At 43.9% G+C, this 16449-nt stretch overlaps 1 protein-coding gene across 3 annotated transcripts in view; it reads left to right on the top strand.

The window, feature by feature from the left end:
* gfra4a (GDNF family receptor alpha 4a) overlaps positions 1-16449 on the top strand; it is a 203974-nt gene that overhangs the window by 88624 nt on the left and 98901 nt on the right. The gene's annotated exons all lie outside the window — the stretch shown is intronic.

Here is a 16449-nt window from a genome sequence, read left to right as displayed (position 1 = left end):
GGCTTTATTCACTCCCCGTATCTCCTGTCTTCTATCGCGGCTTTCGGCGTGTCTGAGGTTATATAGAGTGTACTCGTCCTCCTATCTCTGTCCCCGAGGTTGTATAAGCACGCTCTCGTCCTCTCTCCGCTATATTACAGAACGTGTCCCTCGCTCCTTTCCTGCCTGAAGTTGCATTATCTCGCTCTTACCGCCGTCTGTCTTGCACTCTGATGCTTATTATCTTCTTCTCGCAATTTATGTGCAGCCGAGTTCCCCCTCTCACCCGAGACAGAGGCGCAGGATTTGCATGTGGGGGGTTTTTCAGAAAAGGAGGAAGGAAGAGAACTCAGGTGAAAGGGTTGGATTTGATTAGACGTTCGGACACGGCCTGGGTGGTTTTCCGTGTGTGGCCTCAGAAGCTGTAGCTCCGCTCAGTGACAACGTTTGAGGTTTGAACTGTGCCAAATATGATATCACCTGTCGCCTGCAGCACAGTTTGTTCATATCGAGTCATTAAACCAGTTTCAATAACTCAAAGACTCAATAGAAGGTCACTAAAGTCTTTCACGTACACCTCCAGAGGCTGCGTTCACAACCCCGCTGTGTGAAATGTAAATGAAAACAGAATATTGAATTTTTTTCCCCGACGTCGCCGCCATCAGATTCTGAACGAGCAAGTCTTTGTTCACTTTTCAATCATTGAAAAGGATTAGAGAGACTTTTTTGGTATGGGTGTTGTACAATAAAAGCCTCGCAGCAATTTGTTTGCTTAAAAAAAAAAGCGAGGCAGCAGTGGGAACCTCACACAGAATTTGCTACCGCCGATGGATAGCAGCTATTAGGAAACGAGTGTGAATCCGAAAGCAGTTTGTTTACCTGCACTGAATGAAACCAGGTCACTCAGAGAAAGCAGGTTGTGCAGGTGATCTGAGAGCGAGCCGCTCAGCGTCCTCCCTCATCCCAAACTCCATTTTTTTTTTTCATTGATACACCCTGATGCCAGAAAAACTGTGGCTCTGTGTGAAACGTAAATAAACAGCTATTCCTTTTTGACACATACTCAATATATTTAATGTTTCACCTCCTCGACTTCATTGATTTTTTATGAATATTTGCTTGTTCTGAATTTGGTCCAGGAGCGACCAAAGACAGATTTCTCAGAGTATCATGATCGAGAATGAAAGGGGAATCTTTGAAAGGCTCAGTCGAGGTTTTTACACTTGATACAATCTTATGTTTGCACACCTTTTACACAACTTTACCTTAAATGCACAATAATAAATTCAAATGCTGGAAGAAATTAAACGACGCCCCCTAAAACTATCACATTTTCTCTCTCCTAAACTTCCATTTTCTCATCACCTGTAACTTTTTCACCTTCCTGCCCTCTCTGGCTCTTGACCCCTCCGTCCAACTATTTTTATTCCTCCTCCTCTTTCTTTTTTTTCCCACCCCGTCTGTCCCTCCGTCCCCTCGCAATGAGGATATTATTTACAGTAGTTTGAGTCCGTCTCTTTGACCCTCCTCGCGGTGATAAGGTTATGGACTTTTCTGTGCAGCTGGTGGCTGCTTGCCCACCCCTCCTAAAACCACACACACACACACACACACACACACTGTCACACAGTCACACACACACGACTGCTCATCCATTGGCTGTGAATCATGGTCTGACCTGCAGAACAGGGGACAGACCTGTAATTAAGCCTCGGCGCTATCATTCCTCTTCTCACCTTTACTCTCCTCCACCTTATACTTCATTGTGCCGCTCTCTCGCTTTCTCACTTTCACGACCTTCCTCTCCGTTTGCCCTCCATCCCTTGTTTTTGTCTATCAAATCACCTTTTCTCTCCTCTTCGCTGTCTCCTAAATCTTCTGCTGGATTTGTATTAACGCCCAAATACTAGATTTGTGGGGGAACTAAATCACAGACAGGATGCTGTTTTGGCCGTATGCGCGGATGGAACTGATGTATTCATATCCTGACCAGCCACTCAGACGGTTTTTAAAATGTAATATTGATTCCCACGTCTAAGCCAGTCTCAGATTTTACATTTGGGCATTAGCCTGGAGATCAGTTGCATCAAACCAACCGCCTCTAATTTCTTCTCGCGTTGCAATCAGCAAATGACAAGATCATGTGAGGAGTCACGCTCGACAAATCAGATAAGCAAAAAAAATCGAGCATTCATAGAGCAGGGATTATAGATTAAGAGAGGAAAAGGCTTTGAAGAACAACAAATAAATCCTGATTAAAAACATTGTGCAGCTTCCGTTAACGGGTCGCACTGCGCGGCGTCCCAGCGAACACTGACAGGGATTCTAACTCTGACTTCAAGTTGAAGTCTGGACGTCTAAAACCTCTTTTCTCTGTCGTTTCAATCAGCTGAAATGCGAAACAACATGTCACAAAACATTTTTTTTTTTTTGCTCATTTTGATGATTTGTTCAGCTGTGCAAGTCTCGCTTCGTCTCAGGCGGGTACTCGAGGTCTCTGTTGTGTATTTTGTTGAGTTGTGTACTCGCGTTATCCCAGATGTTTCCAGAAATGTTCAAACCCGGAGAAATTCGTGAGACAACGGTGCGTTTCCTTTGGTCACCTGTCGATCTGACTTCTCAGAGAGGGAGTCGGAGAGAGTGAGGAGGGAGGCTGCCGAGCGCTGTCACAACACAACACGCATTAAACCATAAAAGCATTACCTCGTCTGAGTCACATCAGATAGATTTTCACCGGCGATGGCTGTTGTTTAGCTATGATGACAACAACTCCCATCATCCCACGCTACTTATGTCCTTAGCCTTGTTTTGATTGGACAGCCCCTCTGTGTGGCGGAAATTACATAGTGTGTGTTTATAATGAAACAACCTTCAGGATTGAAAAATGTTTTCAGCTGCGCTTCACTCAAGTGTCCTTCAGTAGAAGTCACTGAGAGTGATTTTCTGTCCAGACCAAGGACTCGAGCCAGTAAATCTCCTATAGTGCTTCTGAGGCCTGAAAGCCTGTTCCCTTCACTTCTTAGACTAATCGAGGAGCTTTTAACCACCTGTTACATCCTTCAACATGTCACATGTGACTGAAAAGATCCGGAAAACAAATTAGGTGAGTTTTTTAGCTTGATTAAACCACACGGCCCTGATAAAGCAGATGTGTCTGCCTACTTTAGACTACATCAACTCCCTCGCTCCATCTCAGTGGTCAGCATCATCGCAGGACGGCGGCGGAGGCCCTCTGACCTCACCTTGATGCCTGCGAGCTTCGCAACCTTCAATCAGTACTCGCACACTGCTCGCACCGTTTGTCACAATTTGTGTTCGTGTTGAGATCAGCTGTGAGTTTTACACAGCGTGTCTGTGTGTGCCCAGGCGTCAGCGGGGTGTTGTCTGGTAACAAGGCTGACTGCAGCGGCAGCTGTAGCATGAAAAGCTCTTCAAAATAATAAAAAAAGTCAGGATGCCTTTGACGGGAATATATTCCACAAGGAAACTTTTAAATGGTTATGAAACCCGTCTCAATTAAATTTGACGCCTCCGCAGTAAATGACCTACATAAGCAAATGAGATGATCAGCGAGAGTTATGAACTCAGTTATTATAGTTATTCTTAATGCCTGTCACTTGGACGGATTATGACTTCTGGAAGTCGGATAAGTCACAAAATGGCGGGGGAGGATGCTGAGGATTAGTCGAGGACTCTCAAAGTCTGAAGACGGAGATTGTTCTGGGTTCAAACGTGCAACATGTAAGAATTTTAGCTTAAAACATTCAAAAATGAACTAAAACTATCAACAGAATGTGAAGAAATAACAGCTTATGACTGTTTTGTGTTGAAGGGATATCTACTGAAGTTAGCATGCTAACCAGCTAGCCCCCGGGGCCTGAAACCATCTTTCTCCCTGTGGTCCAAACCTCCAGTGGTAGCAGCGTGAACACCACAAACCCAATGGTAGTCCGGCTAGCTGCTCGACTAAGCTAACAAGCCAAAAATAGCTACGGTCATGGGTGTATTAACAAGATACAGTTAGCAGCAGAACGGTTATTCTGGTGATATGCTGCCTCTGTTATTCAGGACTATGAATTCAAGTAGCCAATTCTTACAAATTGCTACTTTGAAAGGAGCAATATGCAACAATTTTGGTTGAACTAATGAATCACTAAAATTAAACAGAATATCAGTTTTAACATAATGATATGATTTAGATATTGCAAAGAATGTTTAGCATGCTAACCCCGGACTGTCCTGGTCTAACGCTAGCAGTGCTCCGAGTCCCTGTCCTGACCGCTAGCTGCATGGCTAACTGCGCTAATTAGTTGATAGTAGCCACAGGGGGCCACAGTTAGCATATGATATGTTAAGAAAGGTTGAACAGGTGGCTAATTCTTACATTGCACTTTTGAGGTGGTGCTCCACCGCTTTTGTCCACAGGGGGCGCCAGTCTCAACTAGAAAGAAAGTCCTTTAAGCTGCTTTAAGTAAATGTGAGGAGCAGATTAAAATGGGGAATTGGATGAAGTGAAATGGCTCTGGCTCATTTGTCTTTTAAGGAGACTTTAATGGCAAAATGCAATAAAACCAATAATGAGTTTGTAATACATTTCTGGAGTTAGTATTTCCTCTTTGCACAGCTCTCGTGAAGCTCCATCTACAAGCGTTGGTGTAATCTCCACTCTTCATTATATAAAAAAAAAAAAAAAGTGGCACCATTTACATTTCAGAATGTCAACGGCGTATTTGCATATTTTTCATGAACGCGGCACAATTAATGACTTTGCTGCGAGGCTGTAATAGGAAAGACCCCCTGCTTAATATTGATAAGTATTAGGCCATTATTCTACCGAGAAATCCAGTCGGCCATGCTTAATCATCAAGTCAATTCAAATGTTTACGTTTCCAGAGTGATGATAGAGCACGAGTGCACACTAATGCTTTTTCAATATGGTTCAGTGTGACTGATAGGGCTCCGGATTGGATGATGACTGTGCGCTGATGGAAATTATTCAACATGCATCAGAGTTGGCAGAGATCAACAGGAGAGGTTTGCATAAATAAGCCGTTCCCCGAGGCCCCCGGGGTGCCGAGTGTGTTTGTAGGTGGACGGCTTGTGAGGGAGATGGTGTGCGCTTTTTTTGCGTGGGCGCGCAGGCCGCTCATTAGCATATTCACTTCACAAATTTAGAACGAGAGATGGCACCCGTGAACCTGCCTGTGGTCGTAATCGCACCTAGAAAGCGCGCACACACACACACACACACACATGGGGCGTGTGTTGCCGGCACAAAAAGCACAGATGCCTGTCAACAGCAACACACACACACACTGCCGCGTGCACAACCGACACACATCTCCGCCACACTCAAACTCTCTCTCGCCTGCATTCACATCTCATATTAGAGTCCTCAAGTGTGCTGTTTGATAAATCTTCCCCTTAAGTCTATTATCCACGGAATACTCTGGTGGCACGAAAAAAAGCCGCTTTGAAGTCTTCCACCCTCTTCCTGCTTATTCTTCAGTATGAAAACACAGACGCAACTCAGCTGCCTACTCGCCTCCGATGCACAATATTCTGCTTGAAGAGTTCATTTTCAAAGTGCCAGATATGCATTTTGAAAATCGTTCCAGTGCATGTTATCTACTGGTGTGTGAGGGGGGCAAAAAAAAAGATAATTTGTTGTAGTTGTTCACGAGCAGTCGTTTCTGCAGGAGTGGGTGTTATTTTTCTTTCATTCTTATACTGAGAGTCTGGGTGAGGAAGGCCGTCTGAGTCACCGCAGGGGCACACAGGGCTGCAGATAAAGGTTTAATCATTATGGCCAGTGTCAACACCATTATCTACAAAACCGAAGTTGACTATGACTTCAGTTTTGTAGATAATAGTATTGAAACATGCGCCGTGTATGAAACACGAACTGTCTTTGTGTGTCTGCATCAGTGAGGATGACATTGAATGCTCCGACTGGTTCTTAGTCATGCATTTATCAAATAGTTCTTCATCTGAGCCGTGAAAAATGTTATTATTTGAAAAGTTATTTGAAAAATATTGTTATCTGGGCGATGTTCTCGTCTGGCTTCTTGTTCAGTTGACATTGGAACCAGACATGTTGAGATGTTGGGCACATTTTGTTAAAGGACGGGGCATTTCACAATCTCTCACTCCCTGAATCACGACTGTCGAATGATAAAAATGCACCAAAAATTCTTCAAAACACAATATTTTTTCCCATTATTTGGAATTTCCTTAGCTCTGTGCATCACTCCAGGTCGCTCATAGACATTTCACACACTAACAACCGCCGTTGAAATGGAGACGGTGACTTCAGAGCAAACACACCTGCAGGGTTGACTTATCTGGAGAGAAAACTAAACTTTACCCCGACTGTCTTTCCGTCTGTTGTAAACATCCATCACATCTTTCAGCAGAGAGTTTCAAACTGTGAGGCGTGGCGCTCCGGGGGAGGAGATGGTTGTAGGGGCTTGAGAAACATTCGAGGTAAAAAAAGAAGAAGTGCATGCAGGTATTTGTGAAAATGAAGAAAGTTAGTTGTAGTTTTACCTGCTTTCCATTGTGATTCACAGCATATGGAGGCAATTACTTTGCATACAGTGGCAAAATAAAGGGAGACTTCATACATTATTGTACGGTTCTTTCTAAGTACAGTGTTAGGGAAGAGGAATACAGTACTGTATTATAATATATAATCACAATGTAGACTTTGAGAGCCCCTGTTTAAAAAACCTTACCATAATTGTGTTTTGCTGTCTAATCGTAATATCAAACTGAGGTGTGCTTGCTGTCTCTTTCATTCCCAAAGGTGTTTTTACATAACAAACAGAAACTGTGGGTTTTTTTTTTTTTTTACCCGCCGTCACCGTCTGACAGCTTGTGTTCTTTACCCTGTCAGATTCCTGCGATGTCACAGATCACAGCAATTAGCCGTGTGAGCAAAGTCAGAACTATACAGAATAACGCCAACAGCAACCCAAACGCGTCCCAGATTGTTTTTACCAGTCTGGGGATTTAAACATACGACCTCTCAAATAACACTTTCGGCAGCTTTCTCCCCGTTTTAAAACAATGCAGCGATGTTTTCCTTCAAAACGAGACAACTAACAGGAGTAAAATACTACTGCGCCTTTGAATTATGCGCTCGCTCAGATAGAAATAAAGCACATTATGGATGACAAAGTTTTCGAGTCTTGCTTCAAAGCCAAGTGACCAACATTCCTGGATATCACTCCAAATACGATTATCTCAAGAGAGACCTCTTTGTCGCTCGGCTATAAAAGGACTTTGCGTCAAGTTAAAACATGAAGTTAAAAAGCGTTGCTTAACTCTCGCGCAGCTGACAAAACAGGAAGAAGAAAGCAACGCACAGATAGAAGCACATTTTCCTCTCCTCTTTCGCTCGCAGCCAGCAGGATCCCAAGTTTCTCTGTTTAATGAAGGCTAACAGACACTTGGATAGACACAGAGACGCTGATATGATGAAAGGTTTTTTTCACCACCCGGCGCAGCACGAGCGAAACGTCAGCGTGATTTTAAAGTTTCATGACATCTCCCTGATGTCTTTTGTGGAGGATGCAGGGATGGTGGGCACCAAAGACTACTTATTTGTCATTTTTGAATAATTAAAGACACACTCTTGTTAGAAAAACCTTTTGTTGTCTGGTAACTGACTCTGAGGCAATCTACGCCACCAGACCTCCCCGCGGCACCGAGTGCATTAAGCAATCACTCTCCCGCCGCTGAAATTGAGTCACTCATGCATGCTGATGTCTTTATGCAGAATGGGATGTGTAGGCTAACGGAGTCAAAGAAAAAACACTTACCTGAAATATAATTAGCAATTGTTTGGAGAGCATGAGAAGGCGTAAATCACATGAAAGCTTCTTAGTGTTTTCTTGGTGTTTGTGCCTGAAATGCAGACAATCACGTCTGTAAAGATATTTCAATAAGGACGGTATCTGTCGAGTATAGATTTATATGGTTAGACATTTAATATTATGCTTCTTCACAAATACTTTTATAATTTGATAAAAATTGTCCAGACAGAATCTCTCCAGCTCAATCCGCCAAAATCAAATCTTTCATTATACGTTCCAAATCTCCACAATCGAAGGAAATTACTGACATCATACAGAGAGGCGAGATGTGATAACGACACGAAGATCTATAATAACATATCCAGAATGTGGGAGCTTCTGTGCTTTTAGCTCGTGCAACAGGCTAACAGCAGGAGTTCCATACATGCTAACCCGTGCTGCTTGTTGATGGGATGTAACTAAGTATTTTTACTTTTCATTTTCTGTTCCAAAATATAAAGAGGCTACCTACAAGTACAGTCAACAAAAATATAAACGTTCAAATATAAACGGTGTGTTCAGAGATGTGGTGAAGTGCTTGTTAATGAGTGCTCATCCTTCACCAGGGTAACTCCAGGATCCACCTGACAGGTGTGGCGTATCAACATGCTGACTAAACAGCATAATTAGTGCACAGGTGTTCTCTGGATTGGTCACGATGACAGGCCACTCTAAAATCTTACTTCACATGAGCGATAAACCGACATTCATCTGAGTGGAGACACCGCCAAAGGTGAGCAATTTCCCCATCCAAGCAAAATGACAAAAATGCAGTCAGGTCAAGACCTCGCTGAGCTGCCAGTTGAGCTCTCCTCAGTCAGTTTGTGCAGAAATCTTCTAAAATCATTCACATCAAGCCCCGCTTCTATCAGCTGTAACGTAATAATGCATCACTAGTAATAATGTATGATCAATGAGACCCGTAACAGTATTTTACACTCAACTCAACTATTGCAACCTTTGCTCAAAACAAGATCTGAATTCTTCCTCCACCACTGCACACAGGCCATTTCTCCTAACTGTGTAGTCTTGTGTGAGCTGACTGCTGCTGTTTCTTCACTGGAATCCCACGTGCCAAGTTAATTAGCTGTGACGAGATAGTGTCTGTCAACATGAGGTCTATAGGAAAAACTTTCAGCCGTCGTTTCAAATCCCAGCGTTTCACTTCAAGGGGTTAAACTTTGCTCTGCTTTTTAGAGTTCTGTCGTGATAACTGGAACGGTGATAAAAATCCTCCCACACGTCTTTGAACCGACGCAGCACCCTGCAGCATCACCACCAACCTTATTAACCCCCCGCAGTAGCAGTACCACCTATCGCTCCTCTAAAAAAGACTTTGCGTCACATTTTATGAGCGTCAGAGATCTCCCTTTGCAATAAAACTGGTCAGGTGAAACTCAGTTAGCTCCAGAGATTGTGGAAACACCTAATCTGTTCTGCCTGGGCTACTGGATCAACTTTTGTCACCCCTACAGCTCACTGAGTCAAATCTTTTCCCCCCGCAGTGCTGCTTTTTTTTGGTACATTTCCTCCTTCAGCTCCACAGTACATCAAGATCAGGAATGTGAGGACAGGTGAGGGCCGCGGCTCCATCCGAGGACTTAGCCTGAGCCCGGAAAATCATTAAACTTTGAATAGAAGTCCCTATCAAAGCTCGGGCTCTCTGTCACATTGAGATAGTGCACGCAGCAGATGAATGTAAGGATTTACAGTGAGAGCACTGAAGGTCACCCGCCCCGAGGCATCAACTCGGAGGAGTGCTGTGTCCCTGGACTGCTGCATATCCTGCTCTGTCGTGCCACTGCTGGACGATAAGATGTGCAGGAGGTGAGGCTGATTCTCTCGAGCAAACCTGCTTTGTCTTTGAGGCTGTAGGAAGATTTCACCGCTGGCTTCCTGCCCCGTTTACCACAGATACACTTTTAGAATTAGAGGTGCTAACTAAAACCATACAGGGTTCTTCAGCTTGTCCACATAGCAGAATTCTTTTTAGTTCTAAGTAGAGCGTTTTATAAAGGTTTCACCTGTAACCCTTTTTAAAAGGTACTACCTAAAACCCAACAAAACCCAATAAAGGGTTATTCCCAGAACCATCAGTGAAGGTACCACCCATAAACCCCCTATAGAGGTTCTACAGACAGCCTTTCTATGGTTTAATTGTTCCTCACCTTAAAAGAACCCACTGTAGTGGTTCCACTGAGACCCATTTTGTATTCATAGGGTTTCATCTCAAGCCCATCCTGAGAGTTGTACACAGAGCCATTTTCTGTTTCAAGTGTTTGGTCCAGAACCAATCCAGGGTTCTATGCCGAAACCTTTTACATTCCAAGGGTTTCATCTCAAACCCATTCGTGGGGGTTCTACAGAGAACACGGGTAAATGTTCAAGTTTGAGGTACTTTAACTAGGCCTGGCAATGCTACCAAAGAACTGTCTTCCAAAAAAGGTTATTTAGATGGAATAGTTCTTAAAAAGCCTCTGTCATATAACAAACCCTTGAAAACCTTCAAAATGTAGGTTCTACCCAGAGATGGTTCCGGGTAGAACCTCAGCCCTTCAGGGAGAACCCTTTTTGGAACCTTTAGCTCTCAGAGTGTACCTGTGGCAGGAGTTGCGTGCAGGCGATTGAGCGAATCAGACGAATGAGAAGCAGACTGGAGATTGTAAGGACGGACCGGGCACGCGAACAGGTCAACAAGCCGGGAAGTCATGCTGAGGACACGTCAAAGAACGTCTCTGAGCGTAGCTGATATTTTTTATCCACAATGACTTTCAGTGAGCTCTTCTCCGCCGGATATGCTTAAAATCCTCGATCAACAACTTGACAAGCCATCAAAAGTAACGACCTGGAGGGTCAGAGCAACTGTGCGGAGGATAGATAGAATAAACATTCCTGCGTCTCTCAAGATGTGCTGCATAATAAAAAGGGAGGAAGGGGTGAAGTCACAAGACAGGGACTTTTTTTTTCATCACCCTGCGAAGAAAAGCAGCTATTCGGATAAAATATAAGTGATTGCAATTTCCATATCAATGAAGAAGGGCAAATATGTGGGATAAATGCTTATTCAGGGGGACATCTCGACAGGCTGGTGTGTCTTGGGGCAAAAAGAAAAGGAAAACAAACAGGTAGGCAGGTTTATAGACAGGCAGACAGACGGACACACAGTGGCCAGAAGAGCAGACGGACGAGATAGATTGACAAACTTAAAGACGGAGTGAGTGACAAAGCTCGGAGGAAAACACACACACACACACACACACACACATAGAGAGAGAGACAGACAGCAGACAAGCTGGTCTTTTCATGGCTCATTCTGCAGGGGATCAGGGGAGGGAAACGGCCTCTCAGCAGATGGAATATTTATCACGTCTGGCGCTGCTTTTTGCTATGCAGTCACAGCTGAGAAGCAGCGAGACGGCCGGGACAGATCTGGGCTGCACAACACACAGCGATCGGATGGGGACGCGCCGCAACTTCGGTCTTCCCGTGCCCATGATGGGGATGAAGGCCTTGTCACCAACCTGTCTCTTCGCCCCGGCAAAATGCCCCACTAATGAATACACGGCGGTGCTTAGTGGTGGGTACGTTGGTAAGTTCCAGGCATCACGAGAGGAGGTTCATCGGCTCATCCAGGAACCTGTGGGCATTGTCACCAATCTCAGTTGTTGCCTGTCAGCTAAGTTTTAAGAATCTTACTGTGAGGTCTGTTGACAGTCAAGGCAACATTTAGAACAATATTTCTGATAATGGCACGACCAAAAGAACGCATCAAAATAAGCATACGCAAACAAAACACACCTAGGCAAATTGTTAAAGAAGATAAATACAATGGAAAGTTCCCCATTGTGATTTGTCGACACGTCGCATTGTGGCGCCTGATAAAGATGGAAGACAGATGGAAGTTTTATAACCTCAAGGCCGACCCACGCTGACATTGTTGTCTGGCGCTTTGTTAGTCGTCTGTCTCGTGGAACGTCTCTCCACCGTGACTCCGAGAGACATTTGTCGTATGCAACCCCCTCGCTGTTTTATAACGCTTGAAGTCCTTTTTTTTTCTCTTCCTCCTGCACTAAGTTTCAACCCTGTAATCAGACAAATCCTCCTTCTTTCCGTACATTTTGAACTTGTGAACTACATCCACTAACATCACTCAAGACCGTCGTTTTACCACGAGCATATTAAAGCTTTGATGGCGGGGATTAAACAAAAGCAGGATCGCTCTCTGGTTTACCCCTGGAAACTGACAGCGTGCACCGGCTTTATAGTAGTATAGAAAAATGAGATAAGTCAGTGAAGATTGGTGAAGTCTATGAATTCCCAACTCATTCACATTTGTGTTGAATGGACGTCCATGACATATGGCGTACATATCCATGACACCCAGAGAACGAATCCTAATGACTCTGAGGATCCTCTGACTTGTCATCTAGCTCCACCAGATGGCAAAAACTTTCACTTATCCTGTAAAATAAATAGCAACTTCTCCTCCGTGGATCCGTACAGATCCTCCTTCAACATGCATGCTGATGACTTTGGTCATTCCTTTGACCGTGGCTCCTTTCTCACCAACATAGAAACCGGTTCCATTCTCATTTCTGCGCCTTATTTTGACACGTGGAGCATTTTTACCAAAAAATACATTTCCTCAGAACTTGAAACCTGGCTCATATATAGACTGTATAGACTTATGTGATGGAAGAAGGTGCCATTGAAGGAGAGCTGCTGAACCCAAAAATGTGCAGGTTTCCCTTGACCTGAAGATGAAACCGGAGTAAGCTCATCATATTCTACAGGTCATCGCACATTTTCACAGTGACTCGGCTCTCAATTTCCTCCCGTGGTGTCGCCGGGCAACTTTTGAGTCTCTGCAGCACACTGGACTGCATCGGGCTGCGTTGCCAGGTCCCTTTTTAAAAAGGATAGCAACTTTTGGCTGACCTAGCTTTTAAGTCTGTGAGACTTTTTCTGATCTTAGCACCTGGTGGAGACAGTTTGGCCCACTGCTCTGCTTTAGCTGGAAGGCTCTTCTTTTAAAGGGCATTTACCAGCCATGTCAGCTATTAAACCAACTAAACCACCAGACTGACTTGTAGACATCAAGTTTTTTGTCAAGTTAGCATCTATTTGCGGTACAAAACTGGACACAACCTAATCAGAACATAACATTTCTGTATTTTGTCCCTGTCACTGTAATCCGAATGCTCTGTAACTTATCGGAAGGCAGAGATTTGCAGTTTACTGACAGCCTGGTGTCAGTTTCAGACTAAAGCACTTCTGTTTAGACTGCTCATTCAGATACTTGTGGGCCCTCCGCATAACAATCCCACTCGCGTCTGTTGATGCCTGTCAGCTTTACAGTCATTAATTCTTATCATTTTGCAGTCTGCTGGCAGCGGAGACACAGAGATACATGGCTACCATCGCAACTGACTAATGAGAAATACAAAATATGCTTAGACATGAGGAAATGTATCAGACTCACTGCTCTGGATGAAATGAACAGAAATCACCTGGAAATACTGTTCAGTTCTTGAGAGCTGGTTTTGGGTCTCGCAGACACATCTTTATTCTGCCACTTTATCACCACAATATGATTTTTAAGGGAAGTTAAATGTTCTGAACACTGTGCCGCACACTTAAAAATCATATCCTCCTCTCTCCGAGCGTCAATGCTTCTCGACAGCTTCTCAAAGCCTGAAAACGGCACTTATAGAGATAAGTTCCATGCCATGTTAGGACTTAAGGATAAAGCAGCGGCACTCTTGAGACACATTTCTCATGTAACGATTTCCTCCTCCAGAAATCCGATTTAAACAAAGGAGTTTAGTGATCCATTTCCTGGTGTTAAGATAAGAAGAGCAGTTTAACAGGGTGGCTAACGGCTCTTGTAACTAGAGCTCATCTGCAGCCAGGCGGCATCTCCTGCTCCTCCCCTCCCTTCATGCTCTCCTCCTCCTCTTCCTTCTCTTTCTCCCTTTCTTCTCAGTCCTCCAGGGCTGCAGGCTCGCAGAGGCTGCACTGGTCAGCCAAATCAGTCCAATTAGAAGGGCTCATTCGGAGCTCTTGGACGGGCTCAGGTGCTCTACTGGGGTGGTAAATCTCTGTTAAACCCAGAGCCCACTGTTCTCTTCACATTTATATCCTCAGTTTCAGCAGCCCCCACTGTTATCAAGGTGATCGAATCCAGGGCTTCCCTCTTTGCTTCTGTTCCCTCTCCTTCCTCCCTATTTCCTGCAGAAATAGGGCATCTCAGTGCCGACAGTCTACCTCCACCCAGAGGCAAGGAGCACTGGTTAGCAGACAGAGTCCAGGGCCAGCTCGCGTATATGTGGATTATCCATCATCCTGTCACTGCTTTTAATTCAACGCAGCGCAGACGCCTTTGAGGGGACTTGACCTGAATAAGTTGTTGTTTGTATTTTTGATGTGAAAGGTCAGTCTATTTACTAATGATGCATTGAGGGACCGTGATTGGTGCTAGCCTCGCTGTCCAGGGGGGTTCAGAGGGCAGGTCTGCTCTGGCAGAGTGCCCCGCTCTCTGACTGCTGGGCTCAGCCAAACAGAAGCAGAGCAGAGCAGCAACCCGAGTCTCCTAAAACATGTGTATCTTGTTTGGTGCAGAGTAAAGAGAGTAAAGAACACGAGAACCCGAGAGTGCCGACTCCCCACAGTTTTGCAACCCCCCTAAAAATCGATGCTGTAATCGAAACAAAAGAGCATCCAGCGTTTGTCCTGAGCACAGGAGGAAAATAATGAGAACAGAATACAATATTTCTGCGTGTGCGTGTGTGCCATCTTGTCTATAGGCTGTGCATGCCTGGGTGCATATGCAGGCATATAAATCAGCAGCATATGAGGTGCTCTGTATGCGGCGCGCATCAGCATATGAACACACATATGAAGAAATATTCATGTGTGTCCTCATGAATATTTCCTTCGCGTTTATGATCATGTGTGTGCACGTAAAGAGCGAAGGATTCCCATTTGCCCTCGGTGTAATCACAGCAGAGCTGAGCTGATCTGAAGGGAGCGGGACTACAGTAGAGGAGCTGAGACATCAGGTACGGCTAACACGGCCAGAGCAGCACCACATATCCTCCGCAGGGGAAACCGCCCCATCACAAGACAACAAAGGCAGAATGCTTAAGGCCAACTGACAGTCCACATATATATATCAGCATATCAATGACGGACAGCTACCTCCCAGACCTGTGTTCCCTCTGCCACTCATGTAGTTCAGGATTCAGTGTAATGCACAACAACAGGGAATTTCAAGTACACAGTTGAGATACGACTATATGCGTGGATTTTTGTACAAACAAGTCTCTTTAAAGGTTGTTGTTGATTACTATTTTAATGAGTAGTTTAAATGCACAAAGTGAGCTCTAACTGCAAAACTGAAGAATGTGCGAGCTGCAAATTATCATTTTATCTGATGATTTGCATCCGTTTCTTTCTTTTTCATCGTCTGATTTCTTTTTTTATATTCAAATGATTTAAGAGTTTTAACCGGTGGTCGCTCTAGGAATGTTAATGTCGGCCAATCAGCCCACCACTTTGTTTCAGACTATTATGCCTCAACAACTTATTTACATGAAATTCTGCACAGCAATTAGATAAATCAATCAGACTTCATGTACCGAAAGGGTGACCCTCATTTACAGTGACATCAAGTGAAAAAGAAAACAAGCGTAAGAACAGGGAAAAAGAAAAGAACAATAAGGTGAAACACTGACGAAGAAAGGCAATGCTACAGTAATAGAAATGTAAAATGACATTCAGTTGTATAAAAGCCCTAAAACTGACTGAGGGAGGGGCTGAGCTACACACACACAGGCAGTTTACATTCGTGGTTTTGCGTGTAATTTAACGGCTGTTGTCACGAAATTTCATACCATCATTAATGTCCCCCTGAGGATGCATTTTAATAATGTTGGTGTTATCCTGTGTCTCATTATATATTGATATATTTCCATTCTGTATCTCATATATTCATGAGAACTTTGAGTTGCACAGTAAAATGTGGCCGTGACTAATCTGACCAGAGGCTGAAGTCTCCTCTCGCTTATCCCCACTGTACAGACAGTGTACTGTAAATACGAGATAATTATCCCTTCAAGACATCCATTATCAAATGGGAATCTTAATGAATTCTTTTTCAGACATACTTTGGGAAGCATTGCCCTCCTTTTAACTGTGCAGAAATATGAGAAATTCAGCAGAGCAAACAGTGTTGTATCATGTAAAAACTGCACAGAATATCCATTTTTCTTTACTCTTTTTTGAACTTTCAATACTATAGATAGTGAGGCATAATCAGGGAGTTTTTGCTCTTGATCGACGGGATCACTTTTCATCACTTTTCATAGATATACACCTATTGTTAAAAAACTCTTCAAGTTATTGGCTGTTTACATGTGAAGCAGGAAACCACAAAAATCACACTCCATCTGTCAGTTCTGTACAGTTTCTGACAACTTTCTAACTGTGTCACCATTCTGATAGCCCTGAGTTCACAAGTTGTGTGAAGTTAGCAAACATAACACATTCTGAAGCTCACCCATTGGGGATTGTTTTCTAATTCTCTGCTCATCCTTGTGCGATGTGAAAT

Source organism: Sparus aurata, chromosome 16 (assembly GCF_900880675.1).
Source record: "Sparus aurata chromosome 16, fSpaAur1.1, whole genome shotgun sequence".
Classification (NCBI taxonomy): Eukaryota; Metazoa; Chordata; class Actinopteri; order Spariformes; family Sparidae; genus Sparus; species Sparus aurata.
This window is presented reverse-complemented; position numbering and strand designations above follow the sequence as displayed.